Source organism: Chenopodium quinoa, unplaced genomic scaffold (genome assembly GCF_001683475.1).
Source record: "Chenopodium quinoa cultivar QQ74 unplaced genomic scaffold, ASM168347v1, whole genome shotgun sequence".
NCBI lineage: Eukaryota > Viridiplantae > Streptophyta > Magnoliopsida > Caryophyllales > Amaranthaceae > Chenopodium > Chenopodium quinoa.
Window position 1 is genome coordinate 903,105 of NW_018742924.1, and position 23,440 is coordinate 926,544.

Genomic DNA, 23,440 nt, shown 5'->3' on the forward strand with positions numbered 1-23,440 from the left:
CAATAAAACATCCTAACATGATACTAGGAATCAAAATAACAATCTAGACATGATTTCTAAATCATAATATCAATAAATCAATTAAAGCACTTACTTGGATGTCTCGTACCTCTTTCTAATAACAAAATACACACGTTAGTAAATTCAAGGAAAATAATAAATCAAATAAATTAAATTAAATAATTGAAAGAAAGATTAGGGGCTAAACCCTCAGAAATTAAAACCTTTAATTTCACGTCTAGGGTGAAGGCAACTTCGAACTTGGTTAGGTATGTCTAGGGCTTATGTAGAGGAAATGTGTTTGTAAAAGGGTTGGCTTAGAAAGAGAGAGAGAATCAAGAAATTCTTGATGAGAGTTGGTGGAAATTGATTATTGTTGAGAATTGATGAGACGAATTGATAAAAATTGATGATTGTTGAGAATTGATGATTGAAAACAGAATTTTAAGAGGCTATTTATAGATAAAATCAGACGGATGGATAAAAAAACGAATCAGAGTTTCAACGAGAATAAAACACGATTAGCGCCAGACGCTGGTCATTAGCGCCAAGCGCTAATGCTTGTCGTCAGGCGCTAATAATCAATTTTACGCATTTTTGTTTTTTATCATATCTTTTGTTTTGGAAGTCCAAATAAGTCATAAAATATGTTGTTGGAAAGATTTGGAAGTATAATTTCCAACCCAATTAGAATCAGATTAAAATCTTTTGTGGATAAAAAGATATGGCTGAAAGAGTAGAAGGGTGTCAGTTTTGGATAGAGTTTCATATCTCATTCATATCTTTTTCGTTATAGCTCGGATTTAATATTATAATATATCATTGGAAAGATAATTTCAAGATCTATTCAACCATATAAAATTTGGATAATGATTATGAGGCACGAAAATAAAATATGAATATATTCCACTTCGTACAAAACAATGATTCTAAAAAGGAGTAGTTTTATTCAATTTCAAACTCTTTAAAACATAATTATCAATCCTAACTCCATTAGGATTTAAAAGAACCTTCTAGCTTTAGGAATGATAATTAATAATAGGCCCTCCTCTAGATCATTGGGCCGCATATAAAAACCAAATCGGGCCCAATTTAGTATTTTGGCCATAACTTTCTCATTATTCATCGGAATTGGGCTTATAATATATCGTTGGAAAGGTCTTTTCAAGCCCTATCCAACTACACTGTTATTGGACCCTTATCATTGACCAAAATAAACTTGAATGCATATTTTTCAAAAATAGAGTAAGAAAAGAAATATTTTCAAAAACAGAAAGAAGAGATCTTTTAATAAAAACATTCTCATCACTAGACTTTTCACATTTTCGCTTTGTTTGATAATCAAATGACATGAAAGGTATTCATCACTGGGTTTGGTTTTGGGGAGACACAAATTGGTGTCTACAGATGTATATTAAATTTTAAATGAACATACAAAATTATAGAACTCCCCTTCAGAAGCTCAAGTACACTAGCTTCTTCAGCTATAACATCATAATTATCAATCAATGCATCAACACCGTTCTTAATAAAACATTGAATGATCTTATTTTCAAAAATTTTAATCTTCAATTGCGCATCAAATTCAGTATTATAAAGTCGCAGCTTAACATCAGTTGATTTCTCAAGCTTGCTGAAATATTTTTTTTGCAAAATCTAAGGGAACATTCTACATCAATAAAACAAAATTTTACATATAAATAAAAGTTTTGCGATATCTTATATTTTAATATAATACATAAAAATAAATAAAATATAATTTAATATACAAAGAAGCCTTACTATAATTCTTTCTGAATGATATGATTAAGAAAAAATGAAATTAAAACAATCCCCTTCACATTCAGCTTGTATATTATCTGCCCAATCTTTTGCTTCTACCATATTTGATGAAGATCCATGTAGTAAAGGCTTTCTTCCACGCCTTTTTCTTGAATTGTTACGGTTGTTAGCTATTCTTATGATATATATCCTTAAGTACTCACTGAAAAAATTGATTTTTTTTTATTAACAAATTACCAGAGGAACTCGGAAAATTGTTGATTATATATACAATAGTTATTAAACCTAAGTCAAAAATATATTTATAGTAATAAATTATTTACATAAATGCTTTGACTTGGATATTATTAAAAGCATCTGATTGGTAAATGAAAGCATAAAAAACGAAAGTTTGTTTAAAATTTAATGTAAAATCTTCTTATGATATTTACTAGGATTGTGAGGATATTATCAAATCAATATTTAAATATATTATTATTATATTAGTTAACACGTTTTGGTTCATAAAATGTACCCATTTAAGAAAATGACTTTTCGTTATGAGGATATAATCTAGTACTTCGTCTTTACAGGATGTTCGGTAGTTGTTGTAGGATATAGTCCAGTGTTTAGATGATTTCTTATTTTTTTTTTATGAGATTCAACTAATATTTTCTGTTCAGTGGATATTATTTAGTCTTTGGAGGATATGATTCTGTATCAGCAATAGTAAGTATTTTTTTTCATAGTATATTATCCAGTTTTTGCTTGATAAATATATCCATTTAAGGAAATAATTTTTCGTTATGAAGATATAATCTAGTATTTTGTCTTTACATTATATTCTGTAGTCGTTGTAGGATATAGTCCAGTCTTTAGAGGATTTCATTTTTTTTTATAAAATTCAACTAATATTTAATGTTTAAAGGATATTATCTAGTCTTTGGAGGATATCATTCTGTATCATCCACTTGTTGGTTGATAAAATATACCCATTTAAGGAAACTATTTTGTCGTTATAAGGATATAAACTAGCATTTAGTCTTTAGAGGATATTCGGCAATTGTTATAGGATATAGTCTAGTGTTTAGAGGATTTTTTTTTTTTTTTTTTGTATGCAATTCAACTAATATTTTATGTTCAGAGGATATTATCTAGTCTTTGAAGAATATCATTCTGTATAAGTAATACCAAGTTTTTTTTTTTTTCATAGGATATCATCCAGTTGTTAATTGATAAAATATACCCATTTAAAGAAATAATTTTTCATTATGAGGATATAAGCTAGTATTTAGTCTTTAGAGGATATTATTCACTCGTTATAGGTTATAACCAAGACGATATTATTTAGTCTTTGGAGGATATCATTCTGTATCAGCAATAGCAAGTATTTTTTTCATAGGATATCATCCAGTTTTTGTTTGATATAATATATTCATTTAAGGAAATAATTTTTCGTTATTAGGATATAAGCTAGTATTTCGTCTTTACAGAATATTCGGCAGTCGTTATAGGATATAGTCCACTCTTTATAGGATTTCTACTTTTTTTTAAGATATTAATTTAATATTTTATGTTCTAAGGATATTATCTGGTCTTTGGAGGATATCATTCTGTATCAGCAATAACAAGTGTATTTTTTTTCATAGGATATTATCCAGTTGTTGGTTGATATAATATATCCATTTAAGGAAATAATTATTCATTGTGAGTATATAGACTAGTATTTCGTCTTTATAAAATCTTCGGCAGTCTTTATAGGATATACTCTAGTATTTAGAGGATTTATTATTTTTTTATAAGATTCAACTAATATTAATGTTTAAAGGATATTATCTAGTCTTTGGAGGATATAATTCTGTATCAGTAATACCAAGTTTTTTATTTCATAGGATATCATCTAGTTTTTGGTTGATAAAATATACCTATTTAAGGATATAATTTTTCGTTATGAGGATATAAGCTAGTATTTAGTCTTTAACGGATATCATTCACTCGTTTTAGGTTATAGTTAAGTGGTAGATAAATTTATGTTTGTAGTGTAAAAACAAATAAGTAATTATGTTTTTCAGGATATCATACATTTAATGAAGGATAGGTAAATGTCTGTAATTTTAAATTATTACTAAATGTTGAATGATATAATATTTCCTTTTAAGGATATCTTATAATTTTTTTTTAAAAGATACAATTAAATCATTTGAGGATATCAGTCTACAATGGGCCTTAAAAAACGCTTTTTTAAATCTCACTGGGCTTTACAAAGAAACGCCTTTTTTAATAAAGTTGGGCTTGATAAACAAGCGCCTTTTTATTAATCGGGCTAACGAAGCCCGACTTTTACGGGCTTTAAACCCGCGCCTTTTTGTTTAATTGACTGCATGCTTTGACGTACGAGCTGTTACGTACGGCAAGACACTTTCAATACTTGTTTGATAGTGCTAACACTTGTTCATTTTTGCAGACAAGGCAATGGAGAAGCTCTCGGCCACAAGGAAGCCGGCTGTATCTGCTGCTCGATACAGATCGAATGTCCTAAACAGGGCAGAGGCAACCACCCACACCAAAGTGGATGAGCAGAAAACTGGCGGCACCCCCAAGGTGAGAACTTGTTATACTTGCCATCTCTGACTAATGCTAAATTTGTCTGAATGATTTCTGACTTGATTTATCTTGTGTTGATGTAGGGTGCCCCTACCAAATCTCCCTCAAAACCATCCAACCCTAAGATCCAAAAGACAAGGGCGGGTGATGTGAGCGCATCCGGCAAGGGCGGCCGGAAGCACATTGCTCACAAGCCCAAGAAAGGCCCAGACGCCTCTTCTCTCGAAGCTGATAGGGGGATCAGCAAACCGGATGTCCAGAGGACATCAAAGGGTGGCTTTAAGCAACCCACCACTGCTGTCGGCTCAGCAGGAGAGAGGGGGAGTCTGGGGAAAGAGGAGGAACCAAAGGACGACGGTAAAAACCATTCGCCTTTCTTGTTCTTCTATTTAGATATACTTGTGTTATTTTTCTAACTCTCTTTCGTTCTCAGTCCCTGTGTAGAGGTCGACTGTAATCCAGATGGCCAAGTCCATGCTAAGGGCGGTTGATCCCGACGACAAGGCGTGTGTTAGAGGAGTCGGCACTCTGGACTTGGATAACATCTTGGGAAACCTCTGCGAGGTATGAGTCTTAACTTAAGCAATTCAATTTATTTTTTTTTTTTTTTTGCTCAAGTCTTTATCCGCCTGGTTTAACCATTCGGCTCTTTTTGCAGGCCATGCTGCGCGTCCAAGGGCTCAGGCAACCTCTCAAGGAGAAGTCCAAAGAGGTAACAGCCGCTAAAGCTCGGGCCGAGTCCACCTTGGATCGAACTCAATTTGATATTGCTTAAAATGAGTTTCTGACGCTTGATATGATGTATTCGCAGGCGGAAGCCAATATGTAGGTGAAGAAGGACCTGGACTCGCCCCGCCTGCGCATCACTTACCTTAAGAAAGAAATCACAAGTCTTAAGGAGAAGCTCGAGCCTCTTCAAGGTGCCAAGGAAGAGGCCGAGAGAGCTAAGTAGAGGGTGGGCCGCCTGGAGCAGCGCCTCACCAACCAGAAGCATCAGTTGAAGACCAAGTTTGAGTCCGTGGCTGAACAAGAGAGAGAGGCTCTTGTTAAGAAAATGATGAGCGACTATGATGCCATCATGCGGGACACTTGGGCGGCTGTGCAGCCGGACTCGGACTATCAGACTTGGAAATCCAAGTTTGATGAAGCCAGCAAAGCATTCGACGCTCGCCTTCTTGAAGAAGCTGAGAATGCGGCTAAGGATGCTGCTGAGGCCGAGGAAAGCTCTGGGTCCGACACTTCTGGGGAGTCGTCCTCTGGTGGAGAGGAGGAAGATCAGGCGGAGGGACGAGAGAAAAATGATGAAGAGCAGCCGAAGGACAACAGGCCGGCTGCCAATGAAGAGGCTCTCCCCTGACCACTTAAGCTTTTTATCTTTTCTGCGGTCGAATGGCCATGTACTTGCTTTTCCGGCCTGCGTGCTGAGTATTGGTGTATCTTTACCGACCAAGGGGTTGGGTACCTTGACAATTTCTCTGGCTTTGCCAGAAAAAAATCTTAACCAATCGTCTGATGGCGATTGGTCTTTTTCATTAAAATCATTCGGCCATTTGGATGAAGTTATTCATATTGTTGTCCTTTGCATTTTTGAATTTTTCATTGCATGTTTTTGGCCAAGTGTTATAACCTGTATACCATGCGAATGTTCTTGCCCCTGGACGGATGTCGAGTGGTTTCAGTTTATTGGATTGATTGACTTGGAAATTATTGATACTTAGAAGAGTATTCATGGTTTCTAAGTCAATCAATCACTATGGTGATTGCCCCAAACCACTCGGCAGACATCCATCCAGAATTGGCAATTTAAAGTTTTCATTCGGCCATAGGCTCAAACAAAACTCAAATTTCCAACTTAGCAAATTTTGCTAGGGGAAAAATTCCGCCTATCTTGCCCCGTGAGCTAAAAACAGGCGCATCCGGCCATAGGACTCTTTGAGATAAGATAAGTTTAATAACTTAGCAAATGGTCTTTAAAAAGAATTGTCCGCCTGTCTTGCCCCAAAAGCAAAGAACAGGCGTCATCCGGTAAAAAGCCTCATTAGATGCTTAAGTAGTTAACTTGTATATTAACAAGAATGTTCCGCCTGCTTTGCCCCTGGGCAAACACAGGCGCATCCGGCTTAATGCCTCTTTTAGCCTCTACTTATGAAACAGTAACCATTTTCGAGCTATGCTAGAACAGTTAGAAAATTCAGGCCTTTTAGATTTCACTTTCGATTAAAACAAATGACTGGGAATGCTGCCTTAGCATTCGGTAGGGCCGCTTGTTATATTTGTAGAGCAATGTGCCACCCAAATGGGAGATGCTTCTCATCGACGAATTCGCCCGAATGGACGTCGCCGGTTATCTGACTCATGTTGGAGCAGACGGTCATAATCATATTGGAGCAGACTATGACCATTCGGTCTCTTTAGTTTATTAATATCCGGCCATATGCCTCATCATTATTTTATCTGGCCTTAGGCCTCTTAAATGGTTGGGTAAATATTCGTTAATTGTCGATATTAACTTAATGAATTTTGTAGGAGCGACTGTTTTAAAGCAATCGACTCTTTCAGAAGGATTCGGGCGTCTGCTGTTGGGACAGACGCTTTCCAAACGCATTGGCCGTCTGTACTTTGTACAGGCGACAATTTGTACTTAGAACTAGTACTTTTTCAAGTTGTCTACATTCCAAGTTCTAGGCAGCTGCCTGCCGTCTGGGTCTTCCAGGCGGTAGGTGCCGTCTCTTACTTCCTCATAGATTTGGTAGGGGCCTTCCCAATTTGGGGTTAGCTTTCCCTGTTCATTCGCCCTACCGACTGCCTCCATTTTCTGTAGCACAAAGTCCCCCACTTTGAGAGGACGCTTGTGTATTCTTGTGTTGTAAGTCGGAGTCATTCTCAGACGGTATATCTCATGACGCAAGACAGCATTGCCCCTGCGCTCTGGAAGTGAGTCCAATGCTATGCGCATGGCCTCCCAATTCGCCTCTTCATCATACAGCATGATTCGAAGAGTCGGCTCATAGTGCTCAATGGGCACAACAACTTCTGCTCCATACACCATGAGAAACGGGGTTTCTCCTGTTGCCCCTTTAGCAGTCGTTCTGATGGACCAGAGGACGTGTGATAATTCATCCGCCCAGAGACCACCAGCCTGTTCAATTTTCTTTTTAATCCCGTCTGAGATTAACTTGTTGAAGGCTTCGACCTGGCCGTTTGCTTGAGGTCGGCCGACTGATGCAAAGAAGCTTGAGACCCCTTGCTCTCCTAACCAAGTCTTGAGTTGAGGCGTCTCAAATTGAGGACCATTATCAAAGACCATAGACATGGGCACCCCAAATCGAGTGATAATGTTCCTCCAGATAAAGGAAATGACATATTGTGTCTTGATGTTTTTGACTGCCTCCGCCTCTACCCACTTGGTAAAGTAATCTACAGCCACCAGTATATAACGCTTGCCGCCTGGTGTAGCTGTATATGGCCCTAGAATGTCCATGCCCCATTTGGCAAAAGGTATTGGGCTGTGGATGGCCATCAGGTCTGTAGCCGGACGATGGATGAGCTTGCCAAATTTTTGGCACTTGTCACATTTTTTAACCATTTCCATTGCATCCGACTCCAGAGTTGGCCAGAAGTAAAGCCGTCTGGCCTTGGCAGCGAGGGATCTGCCGCTTATATGGGAGGCGCAGAACCCCGAATGCAACTCTTCGAGGACTTCCTTACCCTTCTCAGGGGTAACACACTTCAACAGAGGTTTCAGAAAACCAGCCCTGAACAACCGCCTCCTGTGGTGAGTCAGGGAGCGTGCCGTCTGCAAGATAGGCCCGGATATTGTCCATCGAGGTTGAGATTTGGCCAAGAATTCCAATGGGGTCTTCCTCAGATATACTTCTTCTTTCCATGACCTCCCAGAAAGCTGACCGAGGCGTTTCACAGGAGGCGGATGATGCCAACTTGGACAGAGCATCTGCCTGATTATTTGAAGACCTGGGCACTTGAGTTAGATGGAATTCTTCAAGTGTCCCAACTTCACTCTTGATCGCCTGCAAGTATTTAATCATGGCCGGATGTGTGGCCTCGTACGTTCCATTAACCTGGAGTACGACTTGTTGAGAATCAGAGCAGGCGGCTATCTTCTTTGCCCCTGCCGCCTTGCAGTACCGAATGCCAGCAAGCAGGGCTTCATAATCGGCCTCATTGTTAGAGACCTAGAACATGAACCATAGTGCATACACGTATTTTTCTCCTTCAGGAGACTGACAGATAATTCCTGCACCACAACCGTTCGCAGTGGAGCTCCAGTCCACATACACTTTCCAAACCTGACTAGTATCATCCGGAGCAACCGGCCTTGTCATTTCCACAATAAAGTCGGCGAATGCTTGCCCCTTTATTGCTTTCCTTGGTTCGTAAGTGATTTCCAATCCTTGCATTTCAATCGCCCATTTGAGCATTCGTCTAGAAGACTCCAAGGTTGTGAGTGGCCGCTTGATCGGTTGGTCAGTATAGACTTCTACCGCATGCGCCAAGAAGTAGGGTTTTAGCTTCTTGATGGCCATGTAAAGGGAAAGGCCGAATTTCTCAACCATGGGGTACCGAAGCTCCGCGTTTCTCAGAACATGGCTAATGAAATACACCGGGAGCTGGATGCCGTCTCTTTCAGCTAAGAGAACGGCACTGAGGGCATGATCAGAGACGGCTAAGTACATGAAGAGCTTCTCTTTGGGCAAAGGGCTGACAAGCCTTGGCAAAGAGTGTAAATGAGTTTTTAGCTTTTGAAAGGTCGCCTCCGCATCATCCCCCCATTCAAAGTTGGTCTTCTTTTTGATTGCCTGGAAAAAGTAGAGGCACTTGTCGCTTGACCGACTGAGGAATCTCCCCAACGCCGCCAGACAACCTGTTAGTTTTTGCACTTCCTTCACAGTACGGGGCGACTGCATGTCGATTACCGCCTGTATTTTCTCAAGGTTGGCCTCTATTCCCCTTGGGTCAATCAAAAATTCGAGAAACTTCCCAAACTCGACACCAAAGACACACATTTTTGGGTTTAGCATGACCTTGTGCCGCCTGAGTGTGGCGAATGTTTCTCGGAGATCAGCAAGATGATCCGCCTGTTGTTTGGATTGGACTATCATGTCATCAATGTACGCCTCTACATTCCTTCCGATTTTATTAATGAATACCGTGTTAATCATTCGTTGGAAAGTAGCAGGCGCATTCTTCAAACCAAACGGCATCACCGTATAATAGAACAACCCCTGATCAGTGACGAATGCCGTCTTTTCTTGATCTTTTTTTCCACAGGGGGATCTGATGGAAACCTAAATAGGCGTCCATAAAACTCATCAAGGCATGTCCGGCTGTTGAGTCGACCAGAATATCGATCTTAGGCAATGGATAACTATCCTTTGGACATTCCTTGTTGAGGTCTGTGTAGTCAACACACATCCGCCAAGTTCCATTCGGCTTTTTTACTAACACAACGTTAGCTACCCACTCAGGGAAATTGCACGGCCGAATGAACTTGGCATCTAACAACTTTTTTACTTCGGCAGCTGCCGCCTGACTTCTTTCTTCGCCGTGGTTTCTTTTCTTTTGCCGAATGGGCTGCTTTTTAGGATCCACGGCGAGTTTGTGGACGGCAAGATCCGGGCTGATGCTTGGCATCTCCTCCACTTCAAAGGCGAGATGTCTTTGAATTCTCTGAGTAGCTGGTGAAGGCTTTCACCCAGCTTTGCAAATGCAACCGTCCCCACCTTAACCGTCCGTTCTGGACGATTGTCGTCCAGAGGGATGTCGATGTGTTCACCAGCAGGCTGGGGACGGAGATCATCTGACCGTTCCCCGGTCAGTGATTGCTATTGTGTTTCTTTTTTGACCACCACCGGCTGATCAGTCTTTCTTTTCTTTCCGGCTGGTGGGGCCGACTGTTCTTCCTCGACATCGTCAAGGTCGATTGATTGCTCCGACCGGATGCTACGGCCGCGGGCTTGACGTTCGAGAGGTAACACTCTCGAGCCATCTTTTGGTCTCCATTAAGGGAGCCGACTGTTCTATCATCCTTCTCATACTTGAGTAGCATGAGAGCAGGGATGATGACGGACTTACACTCGTTAAGAGTGGGTCGGCCAAAGATGAGGTTGTAAGTTGTAAGCTCTTTAACCACTAGGAAACGGATGGTCATGTGTCGACCGTCTCCCCTGCTTCCCAAGAGGAAAGGTAAGTGAATTCGTCCGACTGGGTGCAGAATTTCTCCCCCAAACCCAACAAGGGTGTGGGAAACCTTCATCATGCTATCCGGTTTGTACTTGAGATTGGATAAGCATTTGAGGCTGATGAGGTCAGAGGAGCTTCCTGTGTCAATCAGAATTCGGCCAACCAACTAGTCATCATGCGGCCGACGGACTTTGCCTCTGTCCTGCTCGGTGTTGACAACTTTAGGGAAGGTGGATGTGCCTGCCGCATCCCCTTCCACAACAGAGTTGACCATCTTTCTCAGATGGTCCTTGGTGCCCCGAATGGTCGGGCCACCACCGGCAAATCCGCCTGCTATGGTGTATACCGGTCTTCATCATTTTCGGCACTCACAGCAGGCTGAGGAGTCTTTTTCTTGGACTGCCCCGAATTTGCCTTTGAAGTCACTTTGGACTTCACATAGGACTTCAGCTTTCCTTTGTCGGCCAGACGGTCGAGCTCCCACTTGAGACTAAAGCAGTCGTTCGTGTCATGGCCAACATCCTCATGGAAATGACAATGCTTGTTTTTGTTCCAATTTTCAGCGGAACCTTTCATAGGAGTCGGCTTTTCAAGAGTCAGCCGATCCTTAATTTCCAAGAGGATGAAGCAGCAGTCCTTGTCAAATTCGTACCTTGGGACGTACGGTTTCAACTCCTTTTTCTTCTTCTGGGCCGGTTGATCAGATTATCAATGGCCCAGACTTGCTTTTTCTTTTTGCTCTCTTCTGGCTTAGGAGCCAGCTGAGCAGGCCGACTCTCTTTCTGTCGGTCGGACTTCTTATGGTCCTACTGCTTATTGGAGGAGCAGAGTTCGGTTGCCTGTATATAGGCTTCCGCCTCTCGCAAGGCTCCTTGCAGAGTAAAGATTTGTTTGCGGACGAGTTCATACTTAAGAGTAGACCCGTCCTTCAGACCCTTAAAGAAGTCTGTGAAAGCGACCTCATGAGACATCCCATGAATCTGGATTCGGACCAGATTGAACCGCCTGACGTAGGAACGCAAGCCTTCTCTATCTCCCTGCTGCACATTGCCCAAGTCAAGACTTGTCTTTTTGGCAGGGATGTTCATAGAGAAGTTTAAAGCAAACAAGAACGCAAGCGTTTTGAAGCTATTTATGTAACCATTGCCAAACCACTGCTGGGCTATGCCCTTTAGGGTGGCTGGAAAGCAACGACACCATGCGGCATCATCCAACCCCTGTAAATACATGAGGTGGGTGTATGCTAACAGGTGGTCTTCTGGGTTGGAGGTCCCGTCGTAGGCTCCAACCAGAACGTTTTTAACTTTAGCCGGCTGTACGGCTTCAGTTATTTCCCTGGAGAAAGTAAAGGGTTGATCTCCAAGGTGTTGCAGCCTAACCTACCAGTCCATCGGCTGATAGCCATATGCCGCCTGTCCTCTAAAGAAGGCAGGTTGTATGTAAGGTAAAACTGGAGCCTGGTACAATGGTTGTGCCATGTACTGGGCTGACTGAATCATATGAGGACCAGACTGAACCCGTTGGCTGCTTGCTGGAGTCTCACGTTCAGACTGGGAACACCTCACAGAGGTATTCCGAAAGCTATCATGATAAGTCGACGTTGAAGCCGACTCTGATAGCTGGGTTCTCTTCTCCTCAATGTATTGCCGAGCGTCAGAGAACGTTTTCTTGCTACCATCCGGCTGTATGTGTCGGATGGGTTTTCTTGTGCTCGTTTCTGGGAAATGGAGCCGAGTAAGGTCAAATTGGGGCCGAGCCTTCTCCTTGGGGGCAGGATGAGGAGTTGGCTGGCAGTCCCTGACTGACTTTTGTTTGCCAGCTTGGGCTGGCTTCTTGGCCGACTGCTCCTTTCTAGGAACAGGCGACTTCTTTGAGGCGAGCTGTTTGATTTCACCCCTGAGGCTGCTCAAGAGTGTCATTAGTTCATCTCGAGTGACATGGAGTTGATCCTGCCGCCTGGGAAGGATCAACCGGCCGCCCCGAGGGCTTCTTTGGCAGTCCCGCAGTTTTGCTTGGCCCTGCCTGGTCATGGTGACGCTCCTGCCTCTCCTTATTGCGGATGCGTTTAGAGATAAGGGATCCATTTGGATCCACATAGGTTTCGACGTCAGCGTCGTCACCTGAGTCATGGTCCGTTTGGACCAGTATATCATTTGGAGGCCGAATGGCCTCTGGATTTGGTACAGGTTCTTGTGAAGCCATTTCAGAGGTACTCTCCCCACAGACAGCGCCAAATGTTTCGGGGGTTTTTGTCCCTTGGGAGAGTTACAACACTGAAACTGGGTTCAACAACGGGCGCTTGTACCTGCAAAGCAAACGGACCGTCGAATGGTCGGTGGTCCGCCTCCGAAGATTAAGTTAGTAAACGTTCGGTAATAAAACGTGCAGAAGTAAAGTTATCTGCTTGGATTCCAAGCTCAAGTAAAGTGCTGTGTGTTCGACAGCTCTGTGATAAGTGATGTGTTGTCTCGTATTACGTGTATATTCTCTCTCTTCATAAATGAAAGAATGTCCCTATTTATAGAGTCCTTTTGAAAAGTGTGCCCCTCCTAGGATCTGGTGACCTAGGAATTAGGTCACGTCGTTTTGCGGCGCCTCGGGATTTGGGCCTGTCAAGGCCGCCATCCCAGGGGCAATGCCTGAGTGACACGTGTCACTGAGCCCAAAAGGCCTTTGGGCATCTTTTGGGTGACACGTGTCGCCATCTGAATAGTCCATGCTGGATCATCAGTCTGCGTAGGACAGAAGAGTGTCTGCCCTCCACATGTCATCATTCCATAGGTCCAAATGGCACCTCTTTGGAGGACACGTAGCGCTTTCTTATTGGGCCACCTGGCCGGGTATAAAATACCCAAATCACTAACTCCTGCTCAAATTTTGCAAGGATATAGCTTTTTCTTCTTGAAAATCTTGTTGTGTTTTGAAACATTTGATTATCCTACTTGCTAAAAAGTTCTGATTTCCGCTGGAAATTTTGATTTTCTTGCTGAAACTCTGACTGACTTGGTGAAAAATCTGGTTTCTCTTGTTGAGAAATCTTACTGCTTTGCCAAAATCTTGAATTGTCTTCTAAAAAGCTTTCTTCCTTTCTGAAATTCTTATTTTCCTATCGAAAAAACTGAGTACTACTGCTTAGATTTTGTGAGAATATCAATTTTTCTTCTTAAAAATCTTACTGTCTTGCTGATGATTTCTTTAAGCGTTCTCAAAGGTACAAAAAGATGCTTCTTGTTCTCTTATCTTCTTAGTCTTGTATGCTCCATTACGGATTTGTTGATAAATTGAGCTGCTTCTCTTTCTAAAGATAACTCATTATCCTCTTGGCAACTTTTGATGAGAATTTGTCACTCTTTGCGCTTCTAGTTCTAGCCATACTACTTATTATTAGCTGTAAGCTACTTGAGCTTTTGAGTATATTGTCTCCTGCAGGCTTTCAGGGGTAATTTCATGATACGATTGTAATCTTGCCTCTAACTGGGCTGCTGCAGTAACTGTTGCTAAACATCCTACGCTGAACGCAGAGCTTCTCAAGCAAAAGGAGTGGCGATAAAATTTCTTGTACTTTTCACTCTGCCCAGCTTCATCATCAAATATTTAGTTTTAGTTTTTCATTTTTGTCTGAAATGGACAGTCTTCAAATATTTGTAAAATCTCCTGTTCACATCATGTGGATCGACCTTCCCTTCATATTTCTGCTCATTCGGCCTCATTGCTTGTGCTATAAGTTCCACTACCTTTGAGATATGTGCCATAAATTTACTGATTCAAGTTGAGCTTGTTTTGGCAGCATTCCGAATTGCATTGCTATTGAAGACTAGTCTGGCCGTGTTTTCTTCTTGGACTACTTCCTGAGCTGCCGCTTTAGTTAGCCTATTACTCCATGCGTGGAGTATTTTCACAAGTTCCAGCTAAGCTTTCAGATTTTTGCTAGTAGATGTCATGCACTGTTGTAGGTCAAGGCCAGGACATATAGTAGGCACTACTCTAAACCAAGTAATTGCACAACAAAAATCCTGGCTGCCGCGCTTTCGAATTTGCAAGAGTCACTCATCAATGTTATTATTACCTAAGCTAGCTCCTACAGTTCTTAGTTGATCTGAAATCTTGTCCAATTGAAGAATTTGACTTCGAACATATTGTCTTTAACCAACTTATTAAATTGTGGGAGCTCTTTTGCTCTTTCATCCTCTGCACAGGCAATAAAATTTTGCATCAAACCAGGAGACAGCTCACAGCTGCGAAGCTAGACTTTGTGCTCCACAATATTATGCTGGCTGGCAGGAAAACACTTTGATCAGACTCATTTTGTCGATCAGAGTAGAGTAGGAGTCTTTACTTCCTTTGTACGTATGGTCATGACATCCTATAGGGGTCAGGTATCACTTTGACTTATACCTAAACAATCACTCTTTCTTCAGTAGTAAAATCAAGGAGTTGTAGCTTGTAGGCTTCAGAGTCTGCGAGCTTTATTAGTCACTCTTTGCTACTGCAGCTTCTTGTGTATGCTTCTCTTCAATACCTGTCTATCCACGAGGTGCACCGTGCTTGCTGTGCACTTGCTTGCTTGCTGTACACTTGCCTACTTGCTGTCACACACCATGAAGCAGCTCCACCAGGTAGTTTCGAAGGTCTGTAAATATTTTTCAAACCTTTAGGTTTTAAATTGCTCTTGGCTTCCTACCTTTATACTGCTGACAAGACAACTAAGTAGCTTGTGGTACCAGGTTCCAGAAATGACTTTTTTTTAAACAGAGCGCTTTCAAAGTATTTGAGTCATTGCATTGTGATCTTATTGTATTTATAATCACTCGCTGCAGAACTTTTATCAACTGAACTTGAGAAGGCACCACTCTAATACTTTATTGCCCTCTTCAAACTCCGAGCTCTAACCTTAACATAACCAGTCTTTTGCTGCTAAACAATTGCAGTCCCACTAAGAAAAAGGACATGCTTTCAAGAGTAAGGTGATGATGACACTAAAATAATAGGAAGTAATTCTACCCGTTCTCCCTAAAAAATGCAATGAATATTTTATTTTGAGTGAGAATGCAAACAGAAGAAGACGCCAAAGATTGCCTGCGATTTTTGGCTAAATTGAACCTTTTACCCTCGAAGTTGTTGCGTGCCTGACCATCAACCATATGGCGGCTTGCATCTTGCGGGTTGAAAGCTTCCAACTGCTCGTATGCAGCTGCTAGTGTTAGTGGTTGTGGAGCTCTTCCATCTGGACAAGTTTGTTGTCTGAGCATACATGTACTCTGGTTAACATTGAAGTAATGCTATGCGAGACCTCATTAGCAAGATTTACATGTGTGCTTCAGTGTTCCAGCTACTTTTCGAACAGAACAGAAATAGTGAAAGGTGCGCTGCTTCAACTTATTTTCATCATGCTGCTCCCAAGCTCTGAGCCTAATATGGCAAACCTTGCACTCGCTTATAACAACAGTATTCGTTTCATTCATCGACCGCTGTAGTAATAAGTTATACCACTCAATGGAGCTGCTATTTCTCAGCTTAATGCGGTTTAGCTTTTAGTGCAATTGCTTCTCTTTATTACCCTTCTCTTTATGAACTTCATCATGAGGAGCTTGGTATAGAATTAACTCAGAAATTTGTAATCAGAGTTTGATTTTGGCATCAAATAAGCTCTGAGCACTATGTTTCTTTAATAATTTTTCTCCTTGTTGCTCTGTTTCATTTTGGACTTTTCACTTGTTCTAAACTCTTATGCAATTAGCTTTCACGTTCCGAACTAAGCGTAAAATTGGCTCTGAATTTCTTGGAGAAGCAAACGGCATGGTAGAACGATCGTGCATTTGCTATCATCTTAGCTAATAATCTTTTGTTTCCGAAATGACAAGAGCTTCGAAGTACACATAGCTTTTTGATCGTTTGTGAAGATCTTCCAGGGGAAATTTCCCTTACTCCAATAAGATATAGCAAGCACCATGATTAGCCAAGCAACTCTGCTACGGAGCTTTAGCTACGAGCTTTAGAGTCTGCAAGCTTTGCTCATCTGAAGAATCGCAACTACAGTAGCAATGTTGCTTTTAGAATACTCGATGAAGGCACGAATCTGAGATATAACATAATAGACCCTTTACTTTGTAATTGACCGTGCAGCTTTATCATATCGATTGCATCCCGCCACTCAGCATTCGTTTTTACCAATAACAAAAGCTATAGACGGTGACTTGTAATGTAACCAGAGGAGGACCTTTATATTCTGCCTAATTGTTTGAGGCCTGGAATTTGAACCGTAATGCATACTCAAATTTGTCCCCTTTTGGGGATTCACAAATTATATCTGCACCACATCTATTCATAGTAGAGCTCCCGTCTACCTGCACCTTCCAAACCTGAGCAAGGTTATCTGGAGGAACCGACCTTGTCATTTCGATAATGAAGTCAGCAAACGCCTGACCCTTCACTGCCTTTCTCGGTTCATAAGTGATTTCAAGACTATGTATTTCAATAGCTTATTTGAGCATTCTACTGAATAAATCAAGAGTTGTCATCGGCCGCTTGTGGAGCTGATCTGTGTAGATCACCACCGGATGTGCCAAGAAGTATGGTTTCAACTTTTAGCAACCATGTAAAGAGTGAGGCCAAATTTTTCAACCATGGGGTGCCGGAGTTTGGCATTCCTGAGCACATGGCTAATGAAATAGACCGGGAGCTAATTACTGTCTCTCTCAGCTAGGAGAACAACACTGAGGGCATGATCTGAGATGGCTAGGTACATGAAGAGCGTCTCCTTTGGCAGAGGGCTAACAAGCCTTGGCAAGGAGTGTAAATGTTCTTTCAATTTCTAAAAGGCCGCCTCAGCATCATCCCCCCATTTAAATCTAGTCTTAATCCTGATTGCCTGGAAGAAGTAAAGGCACTTGTCACCTGAGTGGCTGAGGAATTTCCTAAGTGCAGCCAGGCAACTGGTTAGCCTCAGATCTTCCTTAGCAGTGCGGGGTGACTTTATGTCAATTACCGCATGTATCTTCTCTGGGTTAGACTCTATCCCCCTTTGATCAATCAGAAATCCGAAAAACTTCCCAGACTCAACACCAAAAGCACACTTTTTGGGATTTAACATGACCTTATGCTGCCTGAGTATGGTGAAGGTTTCTCGGAGATCAGCAAGGTGATGAGTCTGTAGCTTTGATTTGACTATCACGTCATCAATATACACCTCTACATTCCTCCCAATCTGATTAAAAAAGATTGTATTAATCATTCGTTAGAAAGTAGCCGGCGCATTCTTCAAGCCAAACGACATCACAATATAGAAGAATAACTCCTGATCAGTGACGTAGGTCGTCTTCTCTTGATCTTTTTTCCACAAGGGTATCTGATGGAAGCCAAAGTAGGCATCTATGAAACTCATTAAGGCATGACTGGATGTAGAGTCGACCAGACTGTCGATATTTGGCAGCAAATAACTGTCATTTGGACATGCCTTGTTGAGGTCTGTGTAATTAACACACATACGCCAGGTACCATTCGACTTCCTTCTAAGCACAACATTAGCAACCCAGTCGGAAAAGTTACATGGCCAAATAAACCCATCGTCCAACAGCTTTTTTACTTCGCTAGCTGCCGACTGACTTCTCTCCTCGCCATGATTTTTTTTCTTTTACCGGATGGGCTTCTTTTTTGGATCCACGGCGAGTTAGTGGACTGCGAGCTCCGGGCTGATGCCTGACATCTCTTCCACTTCAAAGGTAAAGATGTTTTTGAATTCTATCAGCAGATGGTGCAAGTCTGCACCAAGCCTTTCAAAAGCAGCCGTCCCCACCTTAACACTCTGCTTTGGACGGTTTTCATCCAAAGGGATATCAATGTGCTCACATGTCGGCTCGGGACGGAGATCATCTTACCGCTCCCCAGTCAATGATTGCTATTTCTTTTCCTTCTTCACCTCCACCAGCTTTTCAATTTTTCTTATTTTTTTTGCGGCTGCTGGCTGGGTTGAATCAGAGTCCTTGACCTTTGCACTCGTTCAGAGTGGGTCGGCCAAGAATGATGTTGTAGGCGTTCAGCTCTTTAACCACCTGGTACCAGATGACCATGTGTCGTCCTTGTCCCATCTCCCCTAGCCGGATGGGAATGTCAATTTGTCCGAATGAGTGCACGACTCCTCCCCCGAAGCCAACTAATGGGTGGGAGACGTCACGCAGACTATCCCGCTTGTAATTAAGCTGGGATAGACACTTGTAGCTGATAAGATTAGAAGAGCTACCCGTGTCTATGAGGATACGGCCAACCATCTGGTTGGCGACCTTGAATTCAATGACGACTGGGTCGTCATGCGGTCGACGAAATTTGCCCGATCCTTCTCAGTGCTAAGGACGTCTAGGAATGTTCCACTTAAGGACTCCTGTCCATCATCACATGAATGGATCATCCTCTTTATATGACCCTTGGTGTCCTAGATGGTCGGGCCACCGCTTGCGATTCCGCCAGCTATGGTGTAGACCGGATCCTTGTTTGTATCCGAACTACTAGTAGGGTGGACAGTTTTTGACGACTGCCCCGGATTTGTCTTAGAAGCCGCTTTGGACTTCAACACATAGGACTTGAGCAAGACCTTGTCAGCCAGACGGTTTAACATCCGCTTAAGACTGTAGCAGCCGTTGGTGTCATGGCCCACCTCCTGATGGAAGTGGCAGAATTTATTCTTATTCCGCGACTGAACGAAACTCTTTATAGGATTCGGCTTCTCAATGGTCAGCTGGTCCTTCGCCTCTGTAAAGATGGTGTAGCAGTCTTTATTGAATTCATACCGCGAAACATACGGTTTGAATTCTTTCTTCTTCTTTTTGGATAGCTGATCAGGTTCTTCAACCGCCAAAACTTCTTTTCTCTTTTTGCTCTCTTTAGCATTCTGATCCGGCTGAGCAGGCTGACTCTCCTTTTGTTTATCGGACTTCTTTGAGTCCGACTGATGGGTGGAGGAGCAGAGGTCCGTGGCTTGAATAAAGCTCTCCGCCTCTATCAACGCCTCTTCAGACCCTTGAATAAGTCTGTATAGGCTACCTCGTCAGATAGCCCCTAGATTTGAATTCTCACTAGGTTGAACTGCCTGACATAGGAGCGGAGCCCTTCTCTATCTCCCTATCAGATGGTGCTCAAGTTGAGGCTTGTCTTTTTAGCAGGGATGTTCATCGGGAAGTTAGAGACAAACAGGAAGGCAAGCTTCCTAAAGCTATCAATGCATTTGGATGTCATGTTGCCAAACCATTGTTGGGCAATGCCCTTCAATGTAGTCGGGAAGCACCGGCACCACATAGTGTCCTCCAGCCCCTGCATGTGCATGAGGTTGGAGTAGGCCATGAAGTGGTCCTCCGGGTTGTGGTACCATCATAAGCACCTATTAAAACATTCTAAACCTTGGTCGGCTGTGCGGCTTCGGTTATTTCCTTGGTGAACACAGAAGTTTGTTCACCAAGTTTGAGCAGTCGGAGTTGCCAGTCCAAAGGTTAGACGTTATATGCCGCCTGACACTCAAAGAGGGTCGGCTGCATGAAATGTGGAGAATACGGGTCGTAGACCATAAGGGGTAAATACGGTGCATTCTCAATCATCTGAGGGCCAAAGTGGACAGTATTACCTCCTGTATGGCACTCATGCAAGGATTGAGCATTCCCTGCAGATGTATTCTTGAAGCTGTCTGGAAAACTCAAAGTAGAGGTTGACTCAGACAAGTGCTGACTTCTCCTATGGGTGATGATTTCCCGGGCATTAGGAGTAGATTTTTTGTTTCCCACAAACTTTTCACCCCGGCGGGTGTTTCTTATATTCTTTTGGGGTGGAAGAATCTTGGACCAGTCAAGGGTCCCGACTGCTGTATCCTTTTGATGCAGAGTTGGCTGCCTGTCCCTAACTGGCTTTCTCCTCTCTGGAGTCTTTCTTGCTGACTGACCCTTGCTTGGTCCAGCCCTACTCTTAGTGACCAGATCCTTGATTTCATCGTTGAAACTAGTTATGAATTTCATTTGTTCCACCCGGGTGACTAGGGCGGATCCACTTGCCATATGGGTTTCCCCTTCCTGCTGACCAGGGGGTCGACTTATACCCGCCTGGCTCGCACTCCGTTCTAGAGTGTCTCTGGGACGGATGTGCTTGGTAATCAGAGAACCATCCTTGGTTGTGTAGGTTTCGACTTGAGGATCATCATCATCATGGTCAGTGAAGTCTCCAGCTGGTTAACCGATTGGTCAGGAGGTGGTACAGACTCTTGAACCATCCTTGAGTTACTTTCCCCACATAAGGTGCCAAATGTTTAGGGTGTTTTTTTGTCCCTCGGGAGAGTTACATCTCAGAGACTAGATGCACGTGACCTGAACCTACAAAACAACGGAGACTCTGGGTGGTTGGAGCTCCGCCTCCAACGATCAATACTTGAAGATAAATGGGAGAAAGTGTGGAATAAGAGGTGAAATCTTCTCGAATTCCGAGATCATGTGATTCTCTTATGAGAATGTATGGTATGTTGTAATAATTGTTGATGCCCCAAAAATGGGGGAAATCTCCCTATTTATAGGGTTATTAGGAAATGTGCCCTTAATTAGGTCACTCTGACCTAATCATTTAGGGCTGCGCCGAATTACGCCTTTCTCGGGATTTGGGCCCTTAAGGGCCATCTTTTTCTACCAAGTTCTAGGAAGGACACGTGTTGAATGGAGATTGGCCCAATTCGGGCCAACTAGGGTATGACATGTGTTGAGGTCTAATTGGACCATGTGGCATGGGTAAAATTACCCAAAACAGGTTTCTTCTGTTCATGTCGTTCCAAAGAACGGAGGCATGACCGTCGTCAATTATGAAAAAGGTGAGCTTATCCCAACGAGGATGGTCACGGGTTGGCGAATGTGTGTCTTTCGTAGTTAGACCTCTAGGAGATAGCTTGTCGAGCTCTTTTGATTGCATTGTCCATTTTCCCTCGCAATACTAGATTTAATCACTCTCCAACCCGATTAGTGTGCGTTCATTGCAAGTACATGTGGATCCTTAATCCCTAGTGTTTTGATATATTGATTTACTTTGTTGTTAGTTGAATTTAGATAACCTACATTACTTCTTACATTTTGAAATAGCTTGACTTTGGCCGTAGCAAACATCCTCCCATTCCAGTGGTTCGACCCGAGCTTTCCCTATTTTTAGGTGTAGGTTGGGTTACAAATTTAGTTTGATTAGAGGGATTTTAGTTTAAACGACCTAGAATCCAACCTCATTCAAAATGGCGCCGTTGCCGGGGAATGGTGTAGTTGTTTGCTATTATTGCTGAGTCTATTTCATTTTATCTCAAAAATACAAATATATTTTTCTCTTTTAGGCTACATTTGTAGCCGTGCTACTAATATTTTCTTTTGAGATTGGGTGTAACATGGGAGAAGTCCCTAGAGTGACATTGATAAAGTTGGAACCTTAGGTGCATATAAGTATGTGAGTGGGATTGCTCCATCTTCAATTCCGGAAAGTGACTTTGAAATCAAGTCGACAATGATAACTTTGATTGAAAGGTGGCAATATAGAGGTGGAACAAATGAAAATCATCTTAATGAATTCGAGAAATATTGTAACACAATTAAGGTAAGCGAGAGCGCACAAGAATTTATAAGGCTCAAGCTATTTTCTTTCTCTCTAATAGGAAGAGCTCAAGAGTGGCTAGACAAGGACGTGAAGCCTAAATCCTTAAGAAGTTGGGATGAAATCACTAAAGAATTTCTTTCTTGTTTCTTCCCTCAAAAGAAAACGGCGGAGGCTAGAGCTTTGATTCAAATTTCAAGCAAAGGACTAGTGAAAGCCTCTATGAAGCATGGGAGAGGTACAAGGAATATCAAAGAGAGTGTCCTCACCATGGAATCCCCACTTACCAAATTATTCAAATCTTATATGGTGGTTTGATTCCTCAAGGGAGGTCAAGTCTTGATGCCGGAGCCAGAGGCCCAATAATGAACAAGACTGAGGAAGAAGTTGTTTATGTCATAGAGGATGTAGTTCGTCACTACATGGATTGGCAAGAGGGTGAGAAAGAGCCGACTAACAAGAGTAGCACCACGGGGTGGTCAACTGATCAATTCAATGCTATCAAAAATTTGTCCACGCAAATTTCGGACTTAGGGAAAGAGGTGGTATCTATCAAGGTTAAGCTCCAAAGTGCAACTTCGAAAGCACCGATTCTTCCCTCCTAAATTAAGGGGAGAGGTACACCTGACGAGGGGAAAATTAGGTCGTTATCTAATGTTCCCTTGGTCAAAAAAAATTTATAAACACTTAACAAACTTAAATACGAGTATAGAGGCAAGTCAAGGGTCGAACCTAAAGGAACGGTAATGTTTAAATGCTTTTGATTTGGGTGCCTAAGCTAGGTAAAAGCCAAAGATAAAGAAAGAATACTAACAATTAAAAAAACAAGTAACCAAGGAAATAAAACACCGGGAACGGGGATCAGCAAGTAATCATGTCAACTGCAACAACTTGGGAAGAGCATGCCAATCAAAGGTTGTGAAGACTAATGATAAGCCCAATTAATTGGAATCAAAGAGCTATCTCCTAATCAAAGACCAATCAAAGAGCTAGGGTTCACTATGAATAATAAACTAAGAGAATCACAATCCAAAACAATCAATAATTGCAATTCCTAAATTAATTGGTCGTGTCATTAGCAATTACAAGGCAATCTTGCATAATTCTCAAAGCTTAATCAAATTACACACATGCAAACTTCCATTAATTACTTTAATCTCAACAATCAATCAACACATTTACCAAATTAATGACAACCAATCAATCATACAAGTTTCACTCAATTCCTAGCCAAACAACTACTCAAGAATCATCATCTATCAACTAACAACTAAGGAAATCAAGAATC